Source organism: Mustela nivalis (genome assembly GCF_964662115.1).
Source record: "Mustela nivalis genome assembly, chromosome: 4".
NCBI lineage: Eukaryota > Metazoa > Chordata > Mammalia > Carnivora > Mustelidae > Mustela > Mustela nivalis.
Window position 1 is genome coordinate 35993139 of NC_139023.1, and position 22861 is coordinate 36015999.

Here is a 22861-nt window from a genome sequence, read left to right on the forward strand (position 1 = left end):
CCCACACTGTGCCTCAGAGAGTTGAGTGGTAAGAAAGACCAAAACGAGTTGAGTAAATGGCCAGTTTGTCCTATGCTGATTTGAGCATGAGGCGGTCCTGCTGCCAGGTACAGACAGACCACCCACATGCACAGGCTCATGGCGCAACTGTGGGTGGTCTTGAGAGGCGAGTGGCATTTTCCAGTTTCAGAGAAAGAGGGTGACAGTGTCACCAGCTGGACCCATGTGGAGGCTGAGGTCATGCGACTTGGCCAGGCCTCCTTTACACTCTTTCATGTCAAAGCCAGACCCAGACTAGTAAAACACCAGGTGATGTTCTGTTTTGGGTTTTGGGTCACTGTTCATTGACAACTAAAAATTATCGTGTTGCCTATAACTTAGCAACACCAACCTCGAAGATTTCCTGATTTCTTTATTATTGTTTCAGTCTTTTTGTTTGTTTTTGCTTTTATTCAATAGGTCTTTAACTAAAGCAAGTTCTTGATGAGGCAAAAGCTATGAGATGCTTCTTAAAATAAAGGACCATGGTATGGTCTTGGCCAACTAATTTTGGGAAATAGACTGTCTCCGTTAAAGAAACATACAGTGTGCTTGCATTTTAGAATTCCAAAGAAGTCCTAGAGTAAAGAGGTCAGTGTTTTACAAACTTAACCTTTCATTCAACTCTCTTATTTCTAAGACTATCTATTTCTAAATAACTATTTCTAAACTATCCAGTAGAGGTAGTTTCCAAACAGGATGATTTGAGAAATGCTGCTTTGGCCGGACATTTCCATGTGTCCACAGGTCTATCCTCATCTTTCTTCTTGCTGCCCTGTCCTTCAAAAGGCTGACTTATCCTAACATGCATCAGGAATCTCTTGTTTATTGACTTTTAGTTGGGTCCACCCAATGGGAGGAGACAGAGAGCAGGCAGAAAGTGAGGTCAAGGTATTGATTTCCCTAGTCCATTACTTTCAAGGATGTTGTCTGTTACCATTTAAAGGTCATGTTGCCCTGTGTTCACAGTTATTCTTTCCAGGTTCTAGTAACCAGTTTTTCTTCCTGCTCCTTTAGGCCAAGAGTGGTACCTGCTCCCCCACGTTGCTAATCTCAGGTCCCTGCTCCATCCCTGCTCAGTTTTCCTTAACTCTGTCTGTACTTTGGTAAATGTCCTCATTTGCATATACCCGCCTTTTCCTGCCAGGACCCTGACCAACACACTGTTTTCAGAGCGTGGGGGCCTAACAAAAAGTCTAACATGACAACAGAAGAGAAATATTTTAAAAGCTAGTCAATAGCAAATTGCGGTTAAAATCCTGTAAGAGAGGCAAAACAGAGCATAGGCTGTCAGTGCAATATTTAGCTCCCTGAAATGCCTCAGCCTGATGTCACTGGGCCATTAGCTCCTGTCCTGACTCATCATGCATTATAATCCCAGAGCCTTGAGAGGGCTCTGAGAGCCAAGGCCAAGTCTACTCCGGCCGGGCCATATCCTTAGCTACCAACAAAGACTTCTGGTTCCATTTAGGATGGTCAGATTTCTAAGTTGGAACCTCAGGTAGGAAGCTTAATTTTTTAAAAAGCAGTATTGATGACAGAAGGATGAAAGGCATTTGCAGTGGATTCTCCTTTGTGAATAGGACACCTCATGGGTTTCCTTGCCAGGATTTTTTGAAGATGAATGAAAAAGCAAGTTCAATAGATAGACCTCTTGTCTTCTGTTGGTCATCAAACACGTACTAATATCTACTGAGTGCCAGAACTGTCTGTGCTAAAGCCAGTGGACCAGATGGGAGGAGGAATGGAAACCGATGAAAATGTTGGGCTCATCTCTTGAGGAATTTGCAGTATCATTAAAAGAAAATGTATATTTTCAACATTTGAGCCCAATCATGTAAAGCTTAAGAGATGGTTGTTATAAACTGTATAGATATCTAATGTAGATATAAATTAAAATATTATATTTTATTAAATGTTGAGGATAGATTTTGTGTGTCTGCGTGTCTGTCTATGTGCATGCAAAAAAAAAAATGAGTACATTTAGAAGCAGGAAGGAATAAGGAAAGGAGTATGAGTTTTAGAGTTAATTATTTGGGTTAATTTGCATGACCATAGGTAAATGATTTAATTCCCCTAAAACTGCCTCAACTGAGAAAGAAATAAAGTAAATGAAATATACCAGATATGTAGGTAAAGAGGCACAGCTGTCAGGAAGATTCAGTGAGGTCAGATAAACAAGAGAGTCTAGGCTGAGTGGGTACTTTGGAGGCACCTCATGAAATATCAATTCCGCTATTCCTTTAGGGAAAAAATAGACTTTGAAGTCTATTCCTGCCTTTTTTTAGAATGGGGAGAGGCAAAGAGAGGGAGGGAGAGGGAAAGAGAAAGAATCTCAAGCAGACCCCACACACACAGCACAGAGCCTGGTGTGGGGCTCAATCTCACAATGCTGAGATCATGACCTGAGCTGAAATCAAGAGTCAGATGCTTAACCAACTGAGCCACCCAGGCACCCCTGTGTCTATTTCTCGTTTGTCTAGAAATATTTTGTGGAGGTGAGAATTTTGATGGATTTGGAGTATACAAGGAAGGGGCCAACAGAAATCATGACCCTTTCAGGCTCTGTCAGAAAAGGATTTCAGAGGAGTGGGGGGGAAAAGTGTCCATATAAAGGTTGTGCCATTCATACTGTTCCCACTACAGAGAATTAAACATAAGCCAGTCCAGAGAATATTCTCTTTTCTAAAGTCATTTCTAGAAGAGTAGTCCCATAACCTACCTAGGTAAATCTTCAAAAGGCACTTAAATTTTATCTGTAAACCTGTACATTCAAGCACTTCTCTCTACTTTCTTTTGGATTTTATTTATTTATTTATTTGAGAGAGAGAGAGAGAGCACAAGCAGGGGGAGCAGCAGGCAGAGGGAGAGAGAGAAGCAGACTCCCCACTGAGCAAAGAGCCTGATGCAGGGACTCAATCCCAGGACCCTGGGATCATGACCTGAGCTGAAGGCAGATGCTTAACTGATGGAGCCACCCAGGTACCCCTTCCCCTTCCCTCTACTTTCAACATAGCTTTCTTACCTGCAATTTAGCTCCACTGCCCCACCCCAATCCTGTGCCCCTAGGACAGCATAATTCACTCACGCATCATGCATGGTGTTCTGCATTTCCTTTTACACCATCATCTGAACTTCTTTTTCCAGTCTTCAAGAAAGTGTTATGTACACGCCAGACTAACATAGAAAGCAGATTTGGAAAAAAAGCCAACTTTGGTATGGAGGTGCCTTAATCCCAAGGCAACTTAAAAAGTCAACTAGAGAACTGACCACTTTGCTTAGAAGAGCTGGAAAGCCTCCAAAGCCAATTCACACATCTTCCATGAGTGTGTTTGTGTGTGTGAGTGTACAGGACATTTGCAAAGTGCCTGCTTCCTCAAGGATCCTACCCTCTGAAACAGCTTGTGAATTAGCCAACTGGCAGGTGACCTCTAATGACTGCAAATACTGTCATACTCAGAGCTTCAAACACCATTTAAAAAGAGGCAACAATTCAGGGTGCCTGGGTGGCTCAATCGTTAAGCATTTGCCTTCAGCTGAGGTCATGACCCCAGGGTCCTGGAATCGAGCCTCCCATTGGGCTCCCTGCTCAGTGGGGAGCCTGCTTCTCCCTCTCCCACTCTCCCTGCTTGTGTTCCCTCTCTTGCTGTGTCTCTCTCTGCCAAATAAATAAATAAAATCTTACTTAAAAAAAAAAAAAAAAAAGAGGCAACAATTCCTTCCCAAACCATAGCAGTTTATTTAGCAGGACAAGACAGGACCACTCTGTAAATTGGCAACAGACTAAGGAAGAGCTGCTAGAAAGGGCTTCCTTGTTTGTTTCCTGGGGCTGTGCCCTGCAGATCATGGTAATTAGGGGACAGGGTGGGGCCCTCTGGCCTGAAAATGATAGGAAAGGTGTTGCCCTAATTATTGGATTTTATTGGGATGATACTTGAGGTGTGGTTATTACCAGCTGTTGAAGTTCATTCACTAGACCTCATAAATGGCCAGCTAAGGCTCTAAAGGAAAATGGGAGTATTACAGACTTCCCTGCAGCTTTTAAGTGAAGACAGATCCAAAAGGTCATCTCAAATACAGACATGTACCTGGTGTGTCTGTAATGAAACTATTCTGGGGAAGACGATACCCCTGAATGCGTGTCTCTCATTTGTCTATCCAGTGAGCCTTGAGCCCCAGGATATAGAACCTGGGATCCTGGCCCTCATGGAGCTTCTTGTAGTTGCCTATTGAATTGTCTGTCCGCATTCATTGGCTATAAAATGTGGCAGTTTTCATGACTTTGAAAGTAGAGGGTATCCTGAAATCTCATGGTAAGGAGAACAAATAGAATGAGGAAGGTCATGGGAAGTTCCCTGAAGGAAGATGGCATCCCAGCCAAGACCCAAGGTGGGGCACTGTATCTAAACCAGAAGGCCATCTCACCTCCAGCATGTGTCATTCACACTGGTGCTTCTCACACTTGAGGACTAGATCCAAATCCCCAGGGGATCTTACTCAAATGTCATTTCTGATTCTCTCAGTCTTGGGAGCTCTGAGATTTGTATTTATAAAAAGCTTCCAAGGGATGCTACTGGTCCAAGGATTCCTCTCCAAGGAGTACTGTGCTAGATGACTTTCTAAAGTACTCAGTTTCTTTATGCCTTAGTTTCCTAGTCTATAAAATGGGCCTCCAGGGGTCAAAGAAACATGACTATGGGTCCACCTGTTGCATATTTGACTCGATCACAGTGCTGACCAAACACTTGGTGACTGAATGATAGTGTGTGTGCCCATGCGTATGTGCACACATATTTTAAGATCCCTAGGAGACTTGCCAAGCTGCTGCTTCTTACATCTTGTCGGTATTTTCTTCACCTAGTTAAGAAAAGTTTTTTAAATCCTTTTCCTATTTCAGGTTTTGTACTATTATTAGCCAGACATCCGTTCCTAAAGTAGAATATATTACACAAAGGAACTGAATTATTTCAAATGTTAAAGTTCTTCAAAGAAAAATTTGAAAGCTGCTGGGATCTTGTAATTTGGGGCGTTAACCAATATACCGATACATGTAATAATCTATGAGCAAAGGCAGGGCCTGTGTACGCTGATTTCATAAATCAGTGACAAGCATTTGTTATCATAAGGCCTTCTTGCTATAATTTGCTTTCAGGTTCAACAACATATCATTCATCTCAAAATTGCAAAATTTATAGCTGCAATCTAACAGGTGTTAAATTTCAGGGGCTTCGTGACTAACCATGAAATTCACCAGTTGTACCCTGATGTCTTGGTTTTCCATGGCATCTCCCCCGGAGTCTGAGTCAGGGTGTGAAGGGACTTTTGGGGAAAGCATCCATGACTCAGGTGAACCAAAATGCGGGCTGGGTTCATCTCAGATATGAAAATGATAAGTAAGTAAGTAAATGCAGGCCAAACAGACTTAGTCATTTTTTTTTTTTAAGGGAAGTTATATATTCCACTGATGGGCTCACTGAAACTGTTTTCTTTGAGAATATCTTGTATCATTCTTTTCTTATCTTTAGGATCTTTTTTAAAATAAATAATTAATTAATTATATTAACATATAATGTATTATTTGCACCAGGGTCTGTGAATCATCAGTCTTACACAACTCACAGCACTCACCATAGCATATACCCTCCCCGATGCCCATCACCCAGCCACCTTAACACTACCCCCCCACTCCCTAGCAACCCTCAGTTTGTTTCATGAGATTAAGAGTCTCTTATAGTTTCTCTCTCTTTCTGGTTTCATCTTGTTTCATTCTCCCCACCTTCCCCTATGATCCTCTGTCTTGTTTCTCAAATTCCTCATACCAGAGAGATCATATGGTAATTGTCTTTCTCTGACTGACTTATTTCTCTTAGCATAATACCCTCTAGTTCCATCCACATTGTTGAAAATGAAAGATTTCGGTTTTTGATGGCTGCATAGTATTCCATTGCATATATACACCACATCTTCTTTATCCAGTCATCTGTTGATGGACATCTAGGTTCTTTCCATAGTTTTACTTTTGTGGACATTGCTGCTATAAACATTCGGGTACGCGTTCCCCTTCAGATCACTACATTTCTTACCTTTAGGATCTTTTTAAAAACTCCCAGTTTCCAATTTCTGTATGATTGCTCCTTCCACCACATTTCTACTCTGAATTATTTCTTAATAATGGTGTCACATGAGGATGAGAACATATTTTATGTACCCCAGTGAGAAGATACCATCCTTCCTTATTAATTTGTCTTCTACTATGTGGTAGATGCCCTTATGGGCAACCAGTGGTGAGTACAACAGGTGTGTGTGCTGCCTTCTCAGACTTGTAATCTAGTTGAGGAAGGCAGAATCCATGCAAGGAAACAAACAAATACATAACTTTAACAATGTTCTCTGAAGGAAATGAACAGGGGAGAGGGGTCTGATTTATTAGGATGGGCAGGAAGGATCTTGATCAGGATGTAGTATCCAAACCTGACCCGAAGACTGAGGAGAAGCCAGGAGGCAAAGGTCAGGGGACATGTTCTCAACAAGGGAGCAGCGTGTGCAAAGGCCTGGGGTGTTCAAGAAATGGGTTTAGTATATCCCATCAGTGTATCTAAGACCAGTGTCCTAAGAAGTTTCATGTTTTCTGTAGGAAAAAATTCTGAACATAGTATGGAGAGAGAATATACAGAGGGGGTTATGTGATGGGGTGATTAACAGTGTAAACCCTGAAGACGTACTAAGTCTGGGCTTTGCTGTTCAGCCGCTGTGCATCCTTGCAAAAATCCTTAAATCTTCCCACAGCTCAGTTTCCTCATCTGTAATACAGAGACTAATATAGGGACATAGGTCCCTATATTTCCCCACATAGGTCACTGTGGGAACAAAATGGGGGACAAGCTAATAATTTTCTGGCACATAGCAGGTGCTTTGTAAGTGTTAGTCCTTCTTACAGACCCTTTATTAGAATATAAGAGAAGTGGGTATGTGCTTGAACAGTGCCAAGATGAAGTGGTAGGAAAGTACAGAGGTGGGAAAAAGAATTTCCGCTGGGGAGGTCAATGGTGTTGACCTTAAAAAACAAAAGAGCCAGGAAGCACCTGGGTGGCTCAGTCAGTGAAGCATCTGACTCTTGATCTCAGCTCAGGTCTTGATCTCAGGGTCTTGAATTCAAGCCCCAGGATGGGTTCCATGCTAGGCATGGAGGCTATTAAAAAAACAAAAACAAAAAATGAGGTTTTAATTTTAATTATTATTATTTTTATTTATTAAAGATTTTATTCACTTATTTGAGAAAGTGAGAGAGAGCACAAGCAGCGGGGAGGAGCAGAGGGAAAGGGACAAGCAGACTCTGGGCTGAGCAGAGAGCCCAATGCAGGACTCGATCCCAGGACCCTGAGATCATGACCTGAGGGCAGAAGCTTAACCAACTGAGTCACCCAGATGCCCCTTAAATAAGGCTTTTAAAATTCATGTTCTCAGCAGAGAAAATCATGGTTGAGATAGCTTTTGAACTACATTTGGAAAGATGGAGAGAATTTCACACTCTAAAGAGGGTAGAAGCAGAATTGCAGGTCTCCTCCAGAATTAGAGAGACCCTCCAAGGTTCCCTGTGGACCTTTTCCAGTCCCTCTTTTCCCTCATCTTTCATATCCAATTGCCCTGATGGGGCAATCATCCAATCATCCTCCTCTGCCTTTGTTCAAGGTCTTCTTGAGTCTTGATGTGCAGACGCTAGTGAGAGCCATTACCTTGTGACCGGGCTCCCATGTCCTTGTCCACACCTCCATGGTGCACTTGGTACAACAGTCCAAGGCAACTGTCCATCTGCATGCCTGTCTTCCCCTTGGAGACTGGACCTGCACCCTGAGTTTTTCATGAACGGCTGTTGAACTGAATTGCCACCTGCTCTTCTTCCCCTCTTAGTCCCTCAGAATCCAATCCAGATAACAGAAGCCATTCTAGGTGTTTCCAAAAGTGGAGATTGAGCATAGGGAATTGGTTCGCAATTGATAGAAAAGCTGGGAGCTCCACAGGAGGTTGGAGGCAATTCAAAGAGTTGCAGGAAGCTGCTAGGGCTCCCAGGGCAAGAAGGAGAAAAGTTGGCCAGAGCCCAGAGGTGGGGTCAGGGGTGTGACTCAGTAGGAGCTGGAATGGTTGGAGAGATGCAGCATCTAAAGGAGATGCTGCCAGAGAGGGAAGGAGTGGAAGTACCCTGACTTCTCCCTAACTTGCTCTCCACCAGGCTTCTGGGGCCTTCCAAGGGCCCTATCTATCTGGAAACCCAGTAGCAAAGGAGCGATAATAGTGCAGAGTAGGACTGGAGGCAGACAGGCAACCTGTGGGCGTCCCTCCCATTCCTCCCCAGCCTGCCGCCCCACTGTTCTTTCCAAAATGCAGACCTGACTTCCTTGTCCCAGCTCCCCGAAATGTAATCAGAACAGCTCCTTGCCATCTCCAGGATTAAGACCAGTTTCTGAAGGGATAAAACTAAAAATAGGAATATATCTGAGAGGCTGGTCTGAGGGGAACTCTCTTAGAACACCACCCTCGGCCACCCCGGGTCTAACCCGGGACCCAGCAAGGGAAAGGGTCATCACACTCATTCAAGTTTCTGGGAGTGGAACTGAGGGTTCTTGAACCCTTGAGCTGATCCTTTCTGGAATGTTCTCCAGTGTTATCACAACAAAAAAATAATAATACTCATAGGTAGTTTCAAATCATATTTGATGCTTTTCAGATGCTTTCAGAAGCAATGTCTTCTTTTGGCCTCACAGCATCAGGTAAGAGGGACATTATGCAGCTTCACTAAAGTAATTATTTATGGACCCAGGACTACCAGACGGTGAGTGGACAGGTGTGGAGCTCAGAACTGACCGACGACAGGGTGCTTCCTAGAACGGGGGACCCCCTGTTCCTGGTTGTTTCCTCCAGACCTGTGGGCCCAAGCCTAGGGTCTCAAACCTCTGAAAGTCCTTGACACCAGCACTGGGCTCCATAAGAGGTTTTCAGCACACATGGCATTGATCAGAAATCACACCATTAGCATAGGTTTGTATACTAAATTAAATGTGAAGTTGATTTTTTTTCCCCATTGAGCTTCAGTCTTTTTACCTTGATAATTAAAATCATTCTGTGAGAAAAATGAATTACTAGGGCACCTGCGTGGTTACGCATCTGCCTTCAGCTCAGTTCCTGAACTCAGGGTCCTGGGATCGAGCCCTGCATCAGGCTCCCTGCTCAATGGGAAGTCTGCTTCTCCCTCTCCCTCTGCCTCTCCCTCCACTCATGCTCTCTCTTTCACTGTCTCTCAAATAAATAAATAAAATATTTTTAAAACAAAAAAATGAATTATTAACTAATAAATTAAGCTTATTTAGTTGGTGGGGGGAAGCTCCAGCCCACAGGAAGTGAGGAGGGCAGGAGAAGAGATAGATACTACAACAGGATCCTTTCACAAGGCCCTCTTCTTCTATATGCAGCCCTTCAGAAAGTCCTCCGATGAGTAGTTTCTGGGCTGGAATTTTTCTATTAAGAGAGGGGCAGGATGAATTTAGAAGGAAAGTTGTGAAATGGGGATAAAAAGAAAGAGAACCTAAAAATAAGCTTAGGGAAACTGGTGCAAACTCTCTGTAGGGCGATTTGATAACACTTATATAAATATCCCTAAAAATGCGCCTTTCCTTTGAACCAGCAATGTCATTCCTACGAATTTATCCTAAAGAAATAAATCACGGTTATCCACAAATATGCATATAAGAATGCTTAGAGCAGCACCACTTATGAAAGTGAAACACTATAAATAACCTTAATGTCCAATAACAGAGAATTTGTTAAATCATCTGGGGTATGTTTATACAGTGGAGTACCCTGTGGCCACAGGGATGATAGCATAGGAGAAAATGGTCATGCAAAGATATTAAGAAATCCAATTGAGCTATAAAACTTTATATAAAAAACATATGTACCTATGCTATTAACACAGACCATCTGTAGGAGCTATAGTTATAGGTGATTATTTCTTTTTCCTTGTTTATTTATTTTCTGAACCTTTTATACTCAATTTGGCTCAGTTATCTTTTTTTTTAACTCATCTACTTTTTTTTTTTTTTTTAAGATTTATCTATTTTAGAGAGAGTGTATGTGAGCAGAGGCAGGAGGGCGGAGGGGAAGGGAGAGACAATTTCAAGCAAACTCCCCCACTGAACGCAGTGCCCTATGCAGGACCCGTTCTCATGACCTGAATATCATGACCTGAACCGAAATCAAGAGTCAGATGTTCAACCAACTGAGTCACCCAGGCACCCCCTTAACTGCATCTATTAATGTTATGGATAAAAGTGGATCATTACTTTTAATCCGGTTTAATGAGATATATTTTAGATGTATAGATTACATTTTAGTACATGATCCTATAACTTTTGACAAACACATATGACACAATCAATCACAACAAACACAATCAAGACAGAAGTCATTCATCACCCCAAATAAGTTCCCTTGAGTCTCTCTGTCATCAGTCTCTTCACCCGCCTCAATCGCTGACCTGTTTCTCTCACAGAAATGGAATCATATCATGTGTAATCTTTGGGGTCTGGCTTCTTTAACATAGCATCAAACTTTCTGGAATTAATTCATACTCTTGTGTAAATCAATAGTTCACACTGTGGATACAATAGTTTGTACATTCATTCATGAGTTGAGGCACATTTGAGTTGTTTTTAGTTTTTGGCTCGATGAAAAAAGCTATTGTAGATATTCTTATTCAGGGCTTGGTGTGGACATGTTTTCCTATGTATTTTATCAATACTTAGAAGTGGGATCGCTTCGTCAAGCAAAATGTTTACCTTTAGAAGAAGTAGCCAATGTTTTCCAGACAGGCTGCACCACCCCCAGCCTCCTGGGCGCTTGGTTTTGCCAGATTTGTTTGTCTATTTTTCAAAAATCTTTCTGATAAGAATGTAGGAGTATCTTACACTTTTAATTTGCATTTTTTTCATGACTAATGCTCTCCCGAGTGTCCTTTCATATGCATATTTGCATCTGTGTGTCTTCTGTGGTGAAGTGTATTCAAATCTTCCACTTATTTTTGGAGGGACTGTTTTCTTATTACTGAGTTACAAGAGTCCTTATTTGTTCTAGACACAAATCCCTTATCAATATGTGATCAGTAAATATTTTCTCCTGGTTCACGGTGCATCTCGTAACAGTATTTTTCAAATAACAGCTGAAGCCCAATTTATTAATTCTTTATGAATCGTGCCTTTCTATGCTATCTAAGAAATCTTTTCTATCCCAAGGTCACAAAGATTTTCTCCTGTGTTTTCTTTCAGAGCTTGTTTACTCAGGTCTCTGATCACATATGTATTGCAAATATTTTCTCTGAATTTGTGCCCTGTTCTTCCATGTTCATCGATCGTATCTTTTGAAGAAAAGAAGTATTTAATTTTGATGAAGTGAAATTAACCAATTTTTATGATTTGTGTGAATATCCTCACTTTTATATTTACAAAAACACAAAACACTTTTTTCTCTCTTCCCTTCCCTCTATTTCCTCTTCCTTTTTCCTTCTTTACTTTCTCCCTCCCTTCCTTCTTCTCCCCTCTTCTCTCCTTCCTTCCTTTGCCAGCCAAGAAAGCCCAAAGATGCATACAGAGTGTAAGATGATAGTGAGTGAATGCCCAGCTCTTCTTGAAGGCTTCTGTGCACTGGGATTTGGACATAAATCAAAAATATAAGACAGGTAGATGAGCAAAGCTGGTGGGTAGAATCCCAGAAAGATGTAACAGCAGTCTTAGGGTTAAGGGGTTATTAAACTCACTCTCTTCAGAGTCACTTCTCAAAAGTGACATGGGCACCCATTTTTTCCTCTTATACCTCAAAATTTAAATACAATGGGGATGGCTCTGTGGAAATAAATGACTACAAAGAAACTTGCTATTACTTGGTTTTGAAAGGCATATTTCATCACTTTCAATCCAAAAATTTGAGTGTGGATGTTAACTGAAACCCCAGGCAGTATAACCTGATTTCCAGGGCAATGGAGTATTTGGATGGGTATCTTATTTCATGGATCAAATAAGACCAGATCCATGCTGCAAGTGGGAATCCACAGGGATTCAAGTCCCCAAACTGACCTCCATTTTACATCGTGTGTCCTATGAGTTAAGGGCCGGTATGTACATATATGTGCGTATATATCACGAAAAGTATAATGTGTCTGAACAAAAACCTTGAAATCAATGGTTGAGAGAAAAATCAGAATGGAAAAGAAAAATGCCTTATCTCTAGGATCTTATTTAAAGAGAAAAACTCAAGGTCAAACATAACTTTTCATAGTACTTATTCAGGAATCATAGCACACACACCCCACACACACCCAGTCTTAGGTTTGGGACTGGCAAAAACAGTATGACCTTGAAAAGAAATGAACTTCCAGTTCCCTTTCTGTCGTGAACAGAAATTTCCATGTGTAGACAAACATTGCCTTAGTGCCCTTGGATAAACAAAAAGAATCAAGACTGAAGAATGAAGTACAAGGAGGCAATGGTTTTGTGAGAATTGGTGTGAAGACTTTGAACAAACATCTGTTTCTGGTGGACTGCACGCTCTTAATACCTAGAAATAAAGGGTGCCGGGGCTCCTGGGTGGCTCAGTCAGCTGAGCGTCTGCCTTAGGCTCAGGTCAAATCCCTAGGTCCTGGGATAGAGCTCCGTTTCACATTGGGCTCCCTGCTCACTGGGGAACCTGCTTCTCCCTCTGCCTGCTGCTCCCCCTGCTTGTGCTCTCTGACAAATAAATAAAATCTTAAAAAAAAAATAGAGAGAGTGGAAGACAGAAGAAGGGCCAGAGGTATTAAGTATGTTCACCAAATCAATAAAGTGTAATATAGTCTGCGCCTTGCTTCTCTAGGACACTTTTGGAGTTCTAGAAGTACTGTAATGAATGACAATCCACCTTTCTTCTGAATGTCTGAAACAAATCTTCGGACAGGACATGACCAAATAGAAAAGTATGGGAAGGCATCTGGGCTTAATGATGACTTGTCTTTACAGAACCTTTAATAGCAGACCTCTCAGTATTTTTGTAGGGCAAAGGCATGGACAAGGCCTTCCTTGAAATTCCATTGTCCTCACAGCTGTCATTTAGCACTTGACATTTTCTGCCTTGAGTTACAGTTCGTTGTCTTCATGGAAATGCCTTTTTCCTCCTGGCTAGATCTAAAGTTCCCCAAAGACAGGAATCCCCACAGTACACCATCTAAAGTCTTGTATTCAACAGAAATGCCATAAATATCTGCTGGTTGATACTCAATATAAATACAAAGGGTATATATGGATTTTTTAACAGCAATATTTTCAGACAATTCCTTGAATAACAATGTGAAGTATTTGGACTCCTCCCATGATGGATTTGTTTTTCACATAGAATTTAAAATTTTGAGTACCTTTTGCAACATTTTAACATACATAACTTTCAGTATCCTTTACAAATCTATAAGTCTAGGGCACCTGGGTGGGTCAGTCAGTTAAATGTCCACCTTCAGCTCAGGTCATGATCCCAGGGTCCTGGGACCGAGCCCCACATCAGGCTCCCTGCTCAGCAGTGAGTCTGCTTCCCCTCCTCTGCTCCCTCCCCCCACTCCTCCCACCCTCGTCCTGCTGGTTCTCTCTCTCTCTTTCACAAAATAAGTAAATAAATAAATATATTTTTAAAAAAAAACAACAACTCTATAAGTCTATACAAAAACCAGTTTGAACTTTGACATCTCCATCCACCCTTAAGCCTGTATAAAAGGCATTATTAAACCTGATGTGTCCATATTGGCAAAATGATTAGAACAATGCCTTGTATATAGATACACGTGTGTTCACAATTATTACTGAAGGCATCCATGGCCAGTTGCATTACTGGCTCTTCACTCTCTCCCTACAGTGGAATTATAGGTCCACATTCTGCCATATGGCTTTGCTATACATCTTAGAGTATCCATAAGGACAATGTAAAGCGTGTGTGTGTGTGTGTGTGTGTGTGTGTGTGTGTGTGTGTGTTTAAAATCTCCCTGGCTAACTTTAGGCTTTATAACCTTAAAATTTTTTTTAAGGTTTTTATTTATTTATTTGACAGAGAGAAAGATTACAAGTAGGCAGAGAGGCAGGCAGAGAGAGAGGGGGAAGCAGGTTTCCCACTGAGCAGAGAGTCCGAAGTGGGGCTCGATCCCAGGACCCTGAGACCATGACCCAAGCCAAAGGCAGAGGCTTAACCCACTGAGCCACCCAGGTGCCCCAAAACTTTATGACTTTTATCAGTGAAATGTTAGAACATGAGATACAAGCAGATGTACTTTAAATGTATCTTTGTGGTTTTGTTTGGCTTCTTAAGCTTCTGGATCCAGCCTGGGGAAATGTGTGTTTCTGGCAGCTGCTCTCCCAACACCAGATCTGGAGAACAGACTTAAGCCCCAAATGAAAGAGCCACTCAGTCATCCTACAGACCCATGACCCAAAGATCACTGAGAAAAACAGCTAATGTTGTAAGCCACTGAGGTTTTTTGAGTTCTTTATTATACACTATTACCACAGCAAAAGCTGACAAATGCATGTCTTTCAAAGAAAAGGAAATGGTCACAGTATGGATCGGACACAGAGGGAACATCCTTTTTTTCTCAAGTTTAGGCATTTAGTCACTCAACAAATTCTTAATGAGCACTTCCTGTGTTCCAGAGATGGCAATAGAAATTTACAATGAATACTATGGGAACCTGGGTGGCTCAGTTGGTTAAGCATCTGCCTTCTGCTCAGGTCATGATCCCAGGGTCCCGGGATCGCTGCTGGGGAGGCTGCTTCTCCCTCTGCCCCTCCCCCCACTCATACTTGCACTCTGTCTCTCTCTGAAATAAATAAATAAAATCTTTTTTTTTTAAAAGGCACAAAATATATAGAGCAAACATTACTAGAACAGCAAGGAGAAATAAATCTTCAATCTCAGTTGGAGATTTCAACACTCCTCTCCCTGTAATCTGTAGAATAGGCGTACAGAAAAAATCAGTAAGGCCAGAGGAAACCTTCTAACACTATCAACCAACTTGACCTAATCAACATTTATGGGAGACTCCAAATTGTCAGCATATGTTTTCTTTGTGAAATACACATTGAACATTCACCAAGGTAAAGAATGTTTTTGGGCAAAAAACATACCTCAACAATTTTTAAAAAGTTAAATTATGCAAATAATTCCTAAGACCACAGTGGAATTAAATCAGAAATCATCAAAAATATATTGGGAAAACCCCTAAGTCCTTAGAAGTTAAACAGCATATTTCTAAATATTTCTAAATAACTCATTGATCAGAGAGTATTTCACAAGAGGCATTAGAAAAATTTTTTTTAATTTTTAATTTTTTATAAACATATATTTTTATCCCCAGGGGTACAGGTCTGTGAATCGCCAGGTTTACACACTTCACAGCACTCAACAAAGCACATACCTTACCCAATGTACATAATCCCACCCCCTTTCTCCCAACCCCCCTCCCCCCAGCAACCCTCAGTTTGTTTTGTGAGATTAAGAGTCACTTATGGGGGCGCCTGGGTGGCTCAGTGGGTTAAGCCGCTGCCTTCCGCTCGGGTCATGATCTCAGAGTCCTGGGATCGAGTCCCGCATCGGGCTCTCTGCAGCCTGCTTCCCTCTCTCTCTCTGCCTGCCTCTCCATCTACTTGTGAGTTCTCTCTGTCAAATAAATAAATAAAATCTTTAAAAAAAAAAAAAAAAGAGTCACTTATGGTTTGTCTGAGGCATTAGAAAATATTTTGAGCTGAATAAAATTAATAAAACTTATGAAGTTTGGCAGATGCAACAAAAACAGTGTAGAGGGAAATTTATAAGATTAAATATTTATATTAGAAATAAAAGGGTACAAATCATTTATCTAAGTTTTTGCTTTAAGAAACTATAAAGAAGAAGAGCAAATTACACCCAAAAAAAGCAGAAGGAAGGAAATAGTAAAGATAAAATCAGAAATCAATGAAATTGAAAACAGAAAAAGCAAAAAAAAAAAAAAAAGAAAGAAAAGAAAGTCAATGAAATCAGAAGCTGGCTCTTCATCAGGATCAGTGAGATTACTAAGCATCTAGCTGGACTGATCAAGAAAAAAGAGACAAGATACAAATTACCAATATCAGGAACAAGAGAGGCAGTATCATTAAGGATTCTATAAACACGAAAAGGAAAAAAAGAGAATCTTGTGAAAAATTCCATGTCAATAAATTTGACAAGTTATAGAAGAATGGTTCAATTCCTTAAAAAAGATAAACTACTGGGCACCTGTGTGGCTCTGTTGGTTAAGCGACTGCCTTCAGCTCAGGTCATGATCCCAGAGTCCTGGGATCGAGTCCCACATCAGGCTCCCTGCTCAGTGGGGAGTCTGCTTCTCCCTCTGTCTTTCTCCCCTCTCATGCTCTCTCTCACTGTCTCTCTCTCAAATAAATAAATAAAATCTTAAAAAAAATGATAAACTACCAAAACTCTCCAAATATAACATCAATAACCCCATATCTATTAAGGAAACTGAAATTTCAGTTTCAAAACCTTCACACAAGGAAAACCCCAAGTCCATATGGCTTCACTGGAATTCTACCAAACATTTAAGGAAGAAAAATGCCAATTCTACAGACTCCTGCAGAATATTGAGGAGGAGGACACTTTCTCAAACTCATTCTGTAAGGCCAGCATTACTCTGATACCGAAACCAGACCAATGATAGTTCCAAGAAAAAACAGCTCTAGACCAATATCCTTCATGAAGACTGGTACAAAAATTCTAAGCAAACTTTTAACAAATCAATAAAAATTGGATAAACTCAGTGGGGGTTATCACAGAAAAGCAAGATTGACTTAACATTCAAGATTCTCCCTGTTAACAAAAAAAAAAAAAAAAAAGAAAGAAAGAAAAATTGTATGGGGCGCCTGGGTGGCTCAGTGGGTTAAGCCTCTGCCTTCGGCTCTCAGGGTCCTGGGATCGAGCCCCACATCGGGCTCTCTGCTCAGCAGGGAGCCTGCTTCTTCCACTCTCTCTCTCTGCCTGCCTCTCTGCCTACTCGTGATCTCTGTCAAATAAATAAATAAAATCTTTAAAAAAAAAAAGAAAAATTATATAAGCACTTCAGTAGACTCCAGAGAAACATTTTATTAATTCCAACATCCATTCCTGACAAAAACTTACAGAGACTAGAAACCTCTTCAATGTGACGAAGAAGAGCAGCGATGGAAACTACAGCCAGCGTCACACATAATGATGGAATAGTAAATGTTTTCTCCCTGAGGCTAGGAGCAAGACATATTTACTATTTCTATTTCTATTCAACATTCTACGAAAGGATCTAGCCAGTGAAAATAGGCAAGGAAAATAAAAAGTCACTGAGCTATGAAAGGTAGAAGTATTTATTCCTGAATGATCACATGATCATCTGTGTAGACAATCTGAGGGAATCTGTTAAAAACTAGTAGAACTAACATGTGAGTTTAGCAAGACCACAGTACATAAGATCTATATACAGAAAGCAAAGGTATGTCTATATACTGGCCATAAATAATACAAAATTGAATTTTTTAAAATGTTGCTTACAATAGCACCCAAATATGAAATACGTGCCGATAAATCTGGATACTTACACATATTGCTGAAAGTAACTGAAAAACACCTAAAAAGAGATACAGGATACCGTGTTCAAGGGTCACTCAATGTTATTCCGAAGTCAGTTCTGCTCAGACTGATCCATTGATGCAACACAATTCCAATCAGAATGCCAGCAGGGTTTCTTGGTTTTGTTCTTGTTTTCTTATTTTTTCTTATAGAAATTGACAAACTGATCTTAAAATTTACGTGAAGGGCAAAGAATGTGGACAAGCCAAAGCGATTTTTTTTTTTAAGATTTTACTTATTTATTTGACAGAGACAAGGAGAGAAGGAAGAGAAGCAGGGGGAGTGGATGAGGGAGAAGCAGTCTCTTGTGGAGCAGGGAGCCTGAGGCGGGGCAATCCCAGGACCCTGAGATCATGACCTGAGCAGAAGGCAGAGCTTAACAACTGAGCCACCCAGGTGCCCCACCACCACCAAAGCAACTTTTAAAAAGAACAAAGTTGGAAGAGTTAACATTACTTGATTTCAAGACATTATGAACTGACACTAATCAAGACTGTGTGGCATTAGACTTGCAGTAGATAAATAGTTCAGTACAGCAGTAACAGAATATCCAGAAATAGACACACATAGAGGAATAACTGATTTTGACAAAGTGCAAAAGTAATTCAGTTGAGAAAACAGTGTTTTCAACAAATGCAAATTTTCTTTATGCAAAAAAGCAACTTCAGTACATACCTTGCACACACACAAAAATTAACTCAAACTTGATCTTAGACATAAATGTAAACCCTGAAGCCATGAAAATATGAGAGAAATATCTTCATGACTTTAGAAATCGTAGGCAAAGATTTTTTTAGATACAGTCCCAAAAGCAGACTCTAGAAAAACACTGATAAATTGGATTTCACCAAAACTACAACGTTTCTGTTCTTCAAAAGACATTGCTATGAGAATAAAAAGGTAAGGCACAGACAGGGACAAAAATATTTGCCACGTATAAATCAGTTAAAGGACTTATATCCAGTAAATCTAAATACTTCTCAAAATTCAAGAAAACAAAAGCCCAATTTTAGAAAGTGGACAAATGATCTCAGCTGTCGCTTTGCCAAGGAGGGCATAAAAATGGCAAATTAGCATACAAAAAGACGCTCTATGTCACCAGTAACCAGGCAAATATTAAAACCACTTCACATCTGAGATAGGGCTTCACACCTCTGACAATGGAACGAATAAGAGGACTGTCAGGACCAGGTGCCGGTAGGAATTCGGAGCAAGTAGCGCTCTCCTACGTTGCTGGCAAGGAAAAACAGGTTGGCAGTTCTTTCTAAAGTTACCTACCATATACTTGCCCGATGATGCAGGATTTCACTTTTAGGGATTTTCCCAGGGAGGAAGGGATAGGGGAAGGTGTGAGTAGGTGACTTTTCGTAGCAGCCTTATTTTGATAGTCAAAGACTTGCAATCGCCTGCATGTGCGTTAGTCGGTGTGTGGTTAAACAGTCTGTAATGCTTCCATGCATGAACACTTTGCTAATATAAAATGCCCCCCTCTGATCCATGAGACAGTTACTGATGAATGTCCAGTGCATCAGGCCGAGTGACAACTCCAGATTCAGAAGGCCGCACGCTCAATTTTCCATGTATAGAATGCCATAGACGGCAAGTTTGTGTCCCCGAAATTTAGGTGTTAAACCAGAACCCCCAGTGTGGTGGCATTTGGAGCGGGGGGCGTTGGCATGAAGGGGATTCGGGCCCTTGCCCCTGGGGTCATGCAAGGACTCGGCGAGAAGCACCAGGAAGCAGGCCTTCCCGGGAGGCTGAATCTCCTAGCACTTCCATGTCTTGAACTGGACCAAACGAATTCTGTTCTGCTTAAACTACTCGGTTTATGGTATATTTGTTGTAAGAGCTCTGATGATGGACGAAGATGTAGGATGATCTGAAAAAAGGCAGAATGATAGAGGGGCAAAACCCAGAGCGATGTTGCTAGAGGGGGTGGAGAGTGGGCTGACGGCCAAGGGGCATGAGGGAATTCTCGTGCAGTGACAAAAGGGTTCTATGCCTCAGTCGTGGCAGTTACCTGAGCGTGTGCACCCGTCAGTACCAACAGGGGCCTTAAGAACTGCTCATGGCAAGTCTGTCAGGGGGACCAGTCCCACACCTGGACTCCCTGGGTGATCTTCCACGTGGTCTAGTGAGAGGAGCCTGTGCAGCGACCCTGTGTCTGCTCTGCGTGGGGACGGCCGAGGTACCCCCTCCTCCCCGTCCTGTTTTTTCAATGTGTAAAATGCCTCACTTGAACTATAAATGTCAAGCTCAGTCCAGCTCCAAATTACTGTGATTTTCCCCAGGGCTCTTTTCTTGGTTGAGAAAGAATAGCTTTGCTAGCGCAGCCCCCATCTGTCTAGCTTTCAGACTTTCCGGGGCTGTCACAGACATCGGCTCGCTAGCCCTCACAAAATACTGTGCCGTGGTTCATTGTCCCTGTTCTGTTGCTTAAGAACTGAAACCCTGAAAGAGAAATGGATTTCCCCAGCCACGAAGTTCTCACAAAAGCCAGGGGCAGTTCTCCTATCTCCTTTTGAGGGGCCTTGTCCCAACGGTAGGTAGGGCCAACTCTTAGGCTCCAGATCTTTCTAGAAGTTTCTCTGTTCTCCATTAGGCTTAGGGATCTCATGAAAATCATGTATGTAGTCCAGCCATTTCCAAGTCAGGTAAGCAAAAAACTGATGACACAGAAAACGGCATTTCTATACTGTGAGGCAGACGGGTCTGTGGATCCAGAGTGGGACCTGCGGCGGTGGCCACCGAGCTGCTGACGGGAAATCCTGCAATAACGGGAGTGCTCAGTAATCCTGAATGTCCACCGTGTGCCAGGCCCTGCTCGGAATGTTCTATGTGTGTTCTCCCATCACATCTTCCCAGCCGCCCATAGGGTCACCACAGTTAGCCCTGTAACCCACATAAAGTGTGGAGAGCTGAGCTCAGAGCACGGCCCATTCCCTTCCTGTTGTCCTTTCCTACATGTAGCCGCATGTTCATTTTTTAAAATCATAGGAAGTTCTATTCCACTGGAAAAGTAAACAAAGGAAGGGAAGGAGTGGAAAAGGGAGGGAGGGAGGGCAGGCGCGGGTTAAAATCGAGTGAGTTGAAGATGAACGTCGGCACAGCTATCTGGGAAGATGGCGGTTGCCCAAGAGACTCATGGGAGGCCCAGGAAACAGAAGAGAGGAGAAGGATGCAAAAGGGCTACGGGGTACCCAGCACCAATCCCCACACATGTACATACACGCACAAACACACACACATTCACACACATTCACACACACACAAATGTACACATCCACACCCTCACACACACATACACACCCATGCCTACCACCCCGGCCTCCCTGACCTTCCTGCCTGCATCCTTCACATGGGACTGCCCTGGTTTGTCTCCCTTGTGTATTTATTTAACTTAGGGCCTGCTTTAAAGGGCCCTTCAAGAAAGGCAGAGGGGGAGCAGTGGGGGAAGCAACTCTTTAAGGGGAAATTAGTGGTCCCAAAGGAGCCAAGATTGACAGCTCCGAGGGATACAGCAGCCTGGGAAGCCAGCAAAACCCTGCAGGAGGCCTCCCTGCCTTTCTGCCCTGCCCCCCACCGCCCCTGTGGCGCCCACCCCGCCCTCCTTCCTGTCCTCTCTCTGCAGTGGGTGGTGGTCACCCCTAATGCCCCAGGCTTTTCCTGTCATACTTGACTTTGTGTTGAGTGAGAACATCTTTTTAAGATAGTATCTACAGCAAACTCGAAGCCCAAGTCATTACAAAGGCCAAGTCTGACGCCAGGGAGCGTGGCCTCTCTCCCGCGGCACCACATCCTGGGGTACTGAGCCCAGTCAGTGCCAGGCGCCCGGGAGAGCTTATCTGAATGTCGAGAAGAGTAAATCCTGATCAGGAGACCCCGTGTAGGGGAGGAAAACTTCCTTTCTTCCCTTCTAGGTTCTTTGGTCTAATAATTCATTTGACGCAAAACAGATCAGCAGGAGGGGGAAGAAAGTGAATGTTAATTTTCGATGTAGAGAGCTCATAGAAAGACGAGACTCCGAGAAGTGACCCAAGTGGACAGTTTTAGACCTTACAGACAAAGAAACAGTGAACTTGTGACAAGAAAAAGAATTGACAAGACCTCAAAATTTGTGGTAGTAAATTAGTGAAGGAAGACAGTAGGTTTTTATCACTTTTTTAGCCCTGAATTCCATATCCCTGGTGATAGGCCTGTCTCTTTACCTCCTGGTACAAGGAAGGGAACTTTCACTGGGGAGATTTATTTCCTACTTTCAGGGGAACGAAAGAGGGTCAGAGTGTCCTTCACGCACTGTTTCTTGAGTAACTTAAATTCAAAATTATCAATGTATCAAAGTGGCCTATGTGGGGTCAGCCCTCCCTGAAGCCCATCAGTTCCCTCCTCAGAAACTTCCCTGGACGTCTTGCCTGTGAAAACCTGAGCTAACGTCTGTGGAGAGCAGGGTCAGGTTAGGAGCTCAGTAGTGGATTTTTCTGTCTCTTACTCAACCAGTCTCAGTCCTGAGAACGTTGTGACTCATTTCAGGAGCAGTGAGGCAGGCGGCTTCCCAAGGTTAGGCCTATATTGTCCAGGCAGTGAGGTATTTCAAAGAGGCATGTCTACGGAAACAAAAGAAAAATAATTGTTCATTATTAGAGCAAAGTAGAAGCGCGTTTCTGAATTCTGAGGCTAGCTAGAGGAGAAGATTTCTAAATGTGAGGCTGGCAGCCTCTTCAGACGAAGGGCAGACAGGGGCCGTCTGACAGATTTTCCTGGTTTGCAGTTTGCATGTCTCTGGTGACCTTTCCAGGTGGCGCACATGTCAACAGCCATGAAGACGGTCTCTGTCTCTGTGAGCTGCCGTGGTAATTTCTCTGGACTTTCTATCAAGTTGTGTAATTTAGCTTGCATGATGGCTTTGGAAAAAAGACAGGGGGAGGGTCAAAGAGAGAGGGAGAGAAAATCTCAAGCAGACTCCATGGTGAGCAAGAAGCCGGACTCAGGGCTCAGCCCCAGGACTCTGGGATCATGACCTGAGCCAAATCAAGCGCCAGACGTTTTACCAACTGAGGCACCCAGGCGCCCCTCAGATTGAACTTCTAAAAGCTTCTCGAAGCTAAGAAACCAAGCCAAGGACTTGTCATCAGACTTTGCC

General features: G+C 42.4%; 1 long non-coding RNA gene across 2 annotated transcripts in view; it reads right to left on the reverse strand.

The window, feature by feature from the left end:
* Positions 1 to 6950: 6950 nt before the first annotated feature.
* LOC309863740 overlaps positions 6951 to 22861 on the reverse strand; it is a 31361-nt gene continuing 15450 nt past the window's right edge. The window contains exons 3-4 of one of the 2 annotated variants that reach the window (XR_014311229.1): positions 22211 to 22325; positions 6951 to 7228 (exon numbers count right to left, since the gene is read on the reverse strand). This is a non-coding gene — a long non-coding RNA (uncharacterized lncRNA). Of the gene's footprint in view, positions 7229 to 15796; positions 22326 to 22861 lie in introns of those variants that run through there. The other variant, XR_014311230.1, reaches the window with a different exon arrangement.